The sequence below is a fragment of the Myotis yumanensis genome, unplaced genomic scaffold, assembly GCF_028538775.1.
Source record: "Myotis yumanensis isolate MYYU_CA2020_CCGP unplaced genomic scaffold, mMyoYum1.0.hap1 SCAF_9, whole genome shotgun sequence".
Classification (NCBI taxonomy): Eukaryota; Metazoa; Chordata; class Mammalia; order Chiroptera; family Vespertilionidae; genus Myotis; species Myotis yumanensis.
In genome coordinates, this window is record NW_027223760.1 from 42,066,371 (window position 1) to 42,075,017 (window position 8,647).

Below are 8,647 nucleotides of genomic sequence, written 5' to 3' on the forward strand. Positions count from 1 at the left end.
TTTAAAAAACTATCTAAAAATGAATTATTCCAAATGCAACATAAGCTATGGAAAGTTTTGATGTTTTCCTTTATCTCTTTTCAGAAATGCATTTTTGAAAGAGTATGAAATGACTTGATCTTGAATTTTTTCTAACATCCTTCCAACTGAAGACTTTGCCATTTCAGAATTTATTTTGTAAATTACACCTCTGCATTTCTTTATTGGAAATAAGAATAGTCAGCAAGATTAATATTCTTTACAGGTGTTGCCATCAATAAAGTAATTTATTGATAAGTTAGGGTGATAGGATAAACTTAGAGTAGCATATCATTTGTTTAATTATCTAATATACTTAATGTATAGTTTATCCATTTTTTGTGATAACTTTGTTTATATGGTTATATTTATAAAACGTGCTTTTTTGTTTCACTGTACTAGGATAGAATGGGACACCTCAGTAGCTGCTGAAGCTAATACATTTCTATCACCACAATTACTTTAGCAAACCTGGCTCCTCTCCCATCTGCAACATCGTACAGAGTTAGTGATCCAATTTTTGCTAGAAAACATTCTTTACTTCGGTACGAGCCATATGTAAATGGATATAAAATAAACTACATACCACCAGGTTGAAATAGTGTGGGGAGCCTTGGCCAGTGTGACCTCGGTTGGTTGAACATTGACTGTGCACCAAAATGTTGCTAGTTTGATTCTAGTCAGGGCATAGTTGGAGTGTGTATGGGAGGCAACCGATTAATGATGTTTCTCTCTCCCTCTCTCTCTTCCTTCCTTCCTTTTTCTCTAAAATGAATTAAAAATAAAAATAGTGTGGGGAGATATTTGGCAGTCTGAAATAGTAAGTAACATATGATGATGGGGGTGGAGGAGTACAATTCAGGTAACATTCAAACCTAAATTATTCTTTTTCCAGGAGAAATCCTGAGTAATCATTACAATCTATTGTAATACTGAACTGAAGCACTAAGAGAAAAGACTTCATTTTAAAGGAATGTAGCAGCAATTTACAATTTACAGAGTATGTTGAAAATGCATGTGTGGTAGATGGACATACTGAACCTAAAGGGTGAACTTTGGAAAAATATGAAACCCTGACACAAAATCCTTATGATTCAAAAGCACAGGCTGGACTATGGAATGATATGTAGTCATAAGAGGATCATTGGACAACATAGAACCAGATGACTATAGAACAAGCAGATGTGCTGAGGCAAGAATAGAGATTCCGTGTCTACATTGTGACATACAAAGAAAGAAAAATCTCTAACAGAATAGTGCTTGAATAAGGACTGATGGAAATGTAATTATAGGTTTCTAAGCAGAGCATTATGCTGTCAATTCAGATATCAGCATGCCTATTTTCAAGAAAAATCACCAAGAAAGAAAATATCCTAAAAGCTTTCATCAGCTATAATCTTGACTTCCTCAAAGGAAAAAAAAAAGAACCTATTTTCTCAATACTGGTATAATCCTTCTTCATTTTTGTATTTACTCCACATTTAATCAAATTGAAGTTGCTGAAACCTTTGGTTTCCCATATTCAGTACACAAATTAAACAATTGTCTTACTTAGGAAACAGTTAATCTTCAAATGAACTAGAGCTAAAAAAGATGAGCTAATTTAATATGTGAGAAATTATCTTATGTGTAATATGTTTTACCTTTATAAGAGGTAAATGAGAAAAACAAAAATATTTTTAAAAGCTAGAGATTACCTTTCATTATGTCTTCTCTTAAATTCCTTTACTACAGTTATAAATAAGTATATCTCACATAATAACAACACATGTATACACTGTCTAAACTTTTTATCTTGCCTCTAGTCATGTCATAATCTGAAACAACTGGGTGAGGTTGGAAGCACAGAAGATTAACCAGTAAATCTGGAAACTAGGATTTGGTAACATAATAGAAATGACATAAAAATCTAAGATATAGAATGGATGGATAAAAACGAGTGAAATTGGAGTAGATGTTATTAAATAATTTTAATCTTTATCCACAATAATATGTAAGATTCAGTGTCAACTTTATTTATGTTATAAATACATTCATTTGCACTATGCCATTTTGGTTTTAGTCATCAAAACTTTATGCAGGAGCCTTCTTCACATTTCTTTTTTTAAATTTATTTTATGTTTTAAAATTTTATCCTTGTTGTTGAAAATATTACAGATGTCCTTCTCCTTTTCCCCCCAATGACCCCCCTCCTCCCCTCTCTCACCCCTTCCCCTGTGGGATCAGATTTTCCAATAATATATTTTTTATCACAGCAAAGGTAAGATTATTCAAGGGAGATTGAATTACACTTCATTAAGATGAGTTGTAATGTTCAACAAGTCAGAGCAGGAATGCATTTGGAAATATTTCACATAACAGAGCTGTACGAATTTTCCTCGTAATTTTACAAAAGGTTAAGGGGGCCTCCAGGAGCTTCACCCTCCTTTAGTTTTTCTCACTGAAGAATGTGGACTGATTTATTCAACTGATAATGTAAATGTACCATTGCAATAAGTAAAGATCTCCTCACTGGTGAAAAATGAATGACACACAAATACATGAAAATATATGACACCTCATTAGTAATTAGGAAAATAAAAATTAAAACCACAAGGAGATACATCTTAGTAGATATGCATCTTCCAGTTAGTGCAAATTAAAAGTCTGAAAGTACCAAGCATGGTTTAAAATATGTGGAAATGCTCACAAAATGAAGATGGGTGAGTGTTTTGTTACAAGCACTATAGGGAAAAAATCTGATAATACCTAGTATTTTGAAGATTAGATTTCCCTATGGCCTTAGGTAGACACATCCATCAACATGCCAATAATGTTAGAACCTTAACAAGCCAAATGATGGCAAGTATAAAGAGCAAGTATATTATTATATACTATTGTTCTTATAAAACATAAATTTATACAACTACTCTGGAAGAAAAAGGTAGCAAAGATAAAAATGCAGATATTCTATGATCCAGATGGTTCTATTTTTATATATAGGGTGGGATAAAAGTAGGCTTATAGTTTTTCTTAGGGAAAATAAATAATAATCAATAAATAATAATACAAGAATTAACTGTGTTTTACATACAACTGTAAACCTACTTTTTTCTATCCTGTATATTTGTTGGGAGAAAAAAAAATTATGGCTTTAGTAAATTAAATAAAAATTGAATTCCCCAAGGTGTTATATAAGGAAAAAAAGGACTAATTCAGTTGAAGTCTAGTGAACTTAGTTAACTCTCCCTCAAAGTTATAACTTTTTTACATAACTTTATAGTTGAGTATAAAAGCCAGAGTAATTTCCAAGATTAATTAACTTGTGATTGAATAACTTAATGCTGTCATGTGTACCTCTAGGTGTCTCAGAGGCCAATGTAGGCTTTCATATCAGAGGATGGCAAGCTCCTATAGCACAGAGTAGGAATGGAACTCATTTTGATTTGAAGCTACTTAGGTTTAGGTAGTATTGTTATACTTGAGCTTATAGGAATTTTACATTGGAAAGTAGAGTGAAAATCAATTTATATTATATTTTCTCCCACCTCCTTTGTGGTTATACCTTCACCTTAGATGTAAAAAGCTAAGAGGAAACTAGGAAAGGCTAGTTGATGATCTCACCAACCCTTTTACTTTTAAATACAATATGGATAGCTTCTTCAATGGGCCTAAGCATTGATTTTTCTAAATTAATGAACTTTATTCTTTTTTAAAAATATTTTTTATTAATTTCAGAGAAGAAGGGAGAGGGAGAGATAGAAATATCAATGATGAGAAAGAATCATTGATCAGCTGCCTCTTGCAGGCCCCCTACTGGGGATCGAGCCCACAACCGGGGCATGTGCCCTGACCAGGAATTGAACCGGTGACCTCTTGGTTCCTGGGTTGATGCTCAACTGCTGAGCCACACCCGGCCGGGCAATGAACTTTATCCTTTAGAGCAGTTTTCAGTTAACAGCAAAACTGTGCAGAAAGTACAGAGAGTTTCCATTTATCAGCTGTCCCCTACTCATGCACAAACTTGCCCACTATCAACAGCCTGCATCAGAGTGCTGCATTTTTTACAATCGATGAATCTACATTGCCATATCATTAACAATCAACCAAATTCCATAGTTTATAATCAAGGTTCTCTTGGTGCCATATATCTTATGGGTTTGACAAATGTATCCACCATTATAGGATTATACAGAATAACTTCACTGTCCTAAAAATCCTCTGTGCTCTTCCTTTTCATTGCTCTCTCCCCTCTAACTCTTGGCAACTATTGATCATTTGCTGTGTCCATAGTTTTGTCTTTTCCAGAAAGTTGGAATCAGTGTGTAAGACTTTTAGACTAACTTCTTTCATTTAGTTATATGCATTTGTTTCCTCCGTGTCTTCATGGCTTGGTACGATAATTATATATATATATATATAAACAATATGTAATATGAGAGAGAAATAAGGTAAAATAATGCAGTTTACAACTTTTACCCCAAACTGTCTGCACTTTGTCATAGAATCTGCACAGTGATAACACCTTAGTTGTTCTTCCTCTCTCAGTGAAGAATACCTTTCCATCTCTTCTTTTCATCTTTGACGTTGCTTCTAAAATTAGCTAGATAAAAAAGGAAGTCAATATTGTCACTAACATGAAGAAAATACTTCAAGTACTTAATGTGATGTACAATGTTCCTAATGATTTCACTGTTTGCCCTTCACCTAACATTCACAGACATACCAAGCTGCCTGTCGTCCTTAGGATATTTGATGGCCCTTCCATATCCGTATGTTTACAATGTGAACTTTGTTTCCTTTATCTACTTAGTGAATTCTTATTTATAAAAATACATTCATTCGATTAGTCAACTAATATTGAAAACTTATTCTGTGCCAACCATGGTTCTCACTCTGGGACTATTAATATAAAATAAAATAGATAACACAGGGTAGGAAATAAAAACATTAAAATCACAGTGCTGACATTCTAGTATGGGAAGAAATAACAAAGGTAAAATAATCACATAATAATATTTAGAAAGGAAAGTCACTGCACCCTATAGAGAATATCCGTTGGCATCTGGGGTGGTGTCTATGTTTGATAGGATGGTTGGGGAAAAGCTTAATTTTAATTGACCTTATGATAAAAAAAAAGATAGCCATGCAGATTTGAGGAACAAGCCATCCAGAAAGATAGAAACATAGAGAGAAGAGTAACACATAGATCCTGAGGCAGGAGGGGCTCTAGCTGGTACGAGGCACTGGTGGTAGGCTCGTGTGTCTGTGCAGTACCTGAGAGGGAGTGGCAGGGGATGAGGCTATGAAGAGAACCAACAAAACCTGTTGGTTCATAATAGAGAATTCACATTTACTCCAACTGCAGATGGAAGCCTTTGAAGGTTCATAGGGACAGTATTTGCTTAGTTACATCTTAGTGGAAATTCTAATTGCTGGATGAAGAATGGATGGGAGGGGAGGAAACAGAAAATGAGAAATCAGTTTGAAAGTGATTAGAAGTCATCTAGTCAAGGGATAGAAATGGTGGAAGATAATCTAGTAGCAGGGAAGGTAAAAGTGTATAGATACAAAATATATTATAAAGGTAGAGGCTAAAACTCCTTATGGTGCCAGAACTGTGGGAAATAAAAGAGGAGGTATGTGATGGTAAAAGAAGAAATAAACCAAAAATAACTCTCAGTTTGGGGGATATTACCAGTACATGGACTGAACACCAGTTACTAAGATGAGGAAGTAGCAGATTGAGGTCTAATCAGCAGTTTTGTTTTGAATAATTTAACTTTGAATTTCCCTTAAGGTATCCCACTTCAAAGTATCAAAGAAACAGTGAGTTATTTAAATTTTGATCTCTCCTGTGAGGTCTTCATCAGAGAAGTAAAATTGTAATTTACCAGCCTGTAGCTATTATTTAAAGCTATGGGAACAGTCATCTCCCAGGTAGAGAATGTAAATAGACATGACACTGGGTCAAGACTGTACTTTGAGGAACTCCAACATGTATAATTTGAGAAAAGGACGTGAAGTCAGCAAATGAGCATCTTGGGAAGTTGGAAGCAATTCTGAGGACTGTAATATTAGAGAAAAGAGAATTTCTAGGAGGAGCAAAAGGCCAAACTGTTATACAGGAGTTGGCAAAAGTAGGTTTACACTTGTGAGTATGAGAAACACAGAGCTCATTCTTGTATTATTAATTATTAATTACTAGAGGCCCGATGGATGAAAATTCCTGCAAGAGTAGGCCTTCCTTCCCCCAGCTGCCAGCACCAGTTCCCTCTGGCACCCGAGACCCGTGCTGGCTTTCCCTGGACTGGCTGGCTTCCTGCTGGGATTGAGAAGGAGACAGGACAGCAAAGGCCTGTCCAGAGTCCATGCAAGAGATCCAGAAGGGACTGTGCTGTCCCTGGAAGGCTGGGGAGGGAAGGGTGGTGTGCCGGGGTGTTGACTAGGAAGCGGCACGCCCCCAGGGCAAGTGCTGCACACACACAATCACCCCACACTCCAGGGAGGAGTGTGGGGTGATTGGGTGCCCATTGTACTGGGGAGGCTACTGCAGCACAGAGAGGGCCAGTGACTTCCTCCAGGGCACAGAGCAGTTAAAGGGAAGAGCTAAAAATAGAACCCTGGGCTGCCCACAGACTGTGCCTCCTTCACCTGTGACCTCTGGGTAGGCAGCCCTTCACTTGAGGGCCAATTGCTCTGATGGGCTTGCCCCTTCTACCCACACCCCTTCTCCAGCCCCAGAGGACAGGGGCCCCGTCATTGCCCCAGGGCCTCTGGGTGGCTGCTCTCTTTGTCCCAGGGCCCCTCCCAGCTGGTAACCTTTGCTGAGGCCCCTGCCTAGAGGCAAGGGCTAGGTGAGGAGAAAGCCCCTATTCTCCTCACCTTCTGTGGCTTGGATTACAAAGTACCTTTATTTTTCCTTTGGCTTCAGCCGCCTCCCTCCCCTGGCAGATTATATTTTACCTCGAAAAGAAATTGATTTGGGGTCTTCAAACCATCTGGCTTCACAGTGATCTCCTGGTGCTGCCTCCCTGTTCATAGGCTCACCTCTGGACTATCAGGAGACCCCACCCTTGTTCACCTGTGCCCCTCTGGGTTGACACATGGCCCTGCCCCCTTGATCACCTGCCCACCTACAGGGCCCTTCACATGGCCCCACCCCACCCCCTGTTCATGTGCCCACTTCTTGCAGTTCACATGGCCCCACCACCTGTTCACATACCCAGTCTAATTAGCATATTACCCTTTTATTATTATAGATTGTATTGTATAGTATAACAATTATAAACCTACTGTTGCCCAGCATGTACATTCCCAGGAGTAAAGTATCATGAAAATCAAATAATGTTCTTAAAACGTAGCAATGTGGTATGGAGGTCATTGGAGGCTTTGACCTCAGTGGCACTGTAAAACTGAAGCTAAACTGGGTTGTGTTAAAGAACAGGTAAGAAGTTGTTACATGGGTTAAACAATAAATGAGAAGTTAAGTGGAGTCGATATGTATAAATCGTTTTTAAGAGAATTTTTTTGAGAAAGAGAGCAGAAAAATTGAGCAGTATCTTGAGGATGCACCAGAACTGATAGAGTATGCTAATGATGATACCCATTAGAACGGATGAATTTGAAGATTATAAGAAGTGTTTTAACATATCTCTGGAAAGTGCAGGGGATGGACTCTAGAAGAATGCATGGTCTGGACTTTGAAGGGATGTTTTCTCTTGGAAAACCTGGATAGTTATAGGTTGACTTGTACTAGAAAAGATGAAGGAATTTATTTTTGAAATATGAGACTATCAGGCACAAGGGTGGGTGAGGAAGGGAGTGTTTGAGGTTGGGAACATCATTTCATTGTGAATGAAACCCTTGAAATTATTTGGGGTGGTGCTCCTGAGGGTACAAGAAATTTGAGGGAAGAAGTATAACCATTCCCTTTGGAGCCTGGGAATGTGAAACTTATGAAGAGAATATAGTAAGTCTCTGGCTGGTATTGTTTTTCTGTATGACATTTATGATCATAAATTTAAAGTGAAGTCAGTCATCTCAGTTTCTTATTGTTTTCTCTAGAAACATTTAAAGGCTAAGGTGTAGGCCCAGAGTAGATGTGTTCAGGCATAGATGGATTTTTGTTATATAATTATGGTACAATTAGAAGAAGATAAGAGTACTAAGATTATTTTAAATGTGGTGATTATATTAACAGATCATAGAATTCTAAGGTAACAAGAAAAAGAGAGGAGGAAGCTAAGGGTTAGTGAAACTAAAAAGGTGAGTTCAAGGTCATAAATAATCTGAAAATCTGTAGTTGTGGGGGATACTAGAGAAAGTGAACCACAAAAATAAAATTAGTACATGAGAGAATAGGATGAACAATTTGGGATTATAGATATAATCTCTGATAACAATGGTTCTATTGGATATGGTGATAATGGGATTGTGTGGTTATAACAGAGAAGGTAATATAACCCCCCATTGTCAATTCTCTACCATTCCTTTTGATCATAAAACTCTCATGATTCTTCAGAAAGATGGCAGACCTGTTTCTCTGCCTCCCTTTTAGCTTAGGTTGGTTTTGAGAGTAAATTTGTACAAGGGACTATGCATAGAATTTATGTGGACAACTTCAGTGCCATACTTACAAAAACAAAAT

General features: G+C 37.1%; 1 non-coding gene across 1 annotated transcript; it reads right to left on the reverse strand.

The window, feature by feature from the left end:
- Nucleotides 1-409: 409 nt before the first annotated feature.
- Nucleotides 410-544, reverse strand: LOC139017093 (small nucleolar RNA SNORA66). The gene has a single exon (XR_011472773.1). It is a non-coding gene; the product is annotated as a small nucleolar RNA SNORA66 (small nucleolar RNA).
- Between the last annotated feature and the right edge of the window lie 8,103 nt (nt 545-8,647).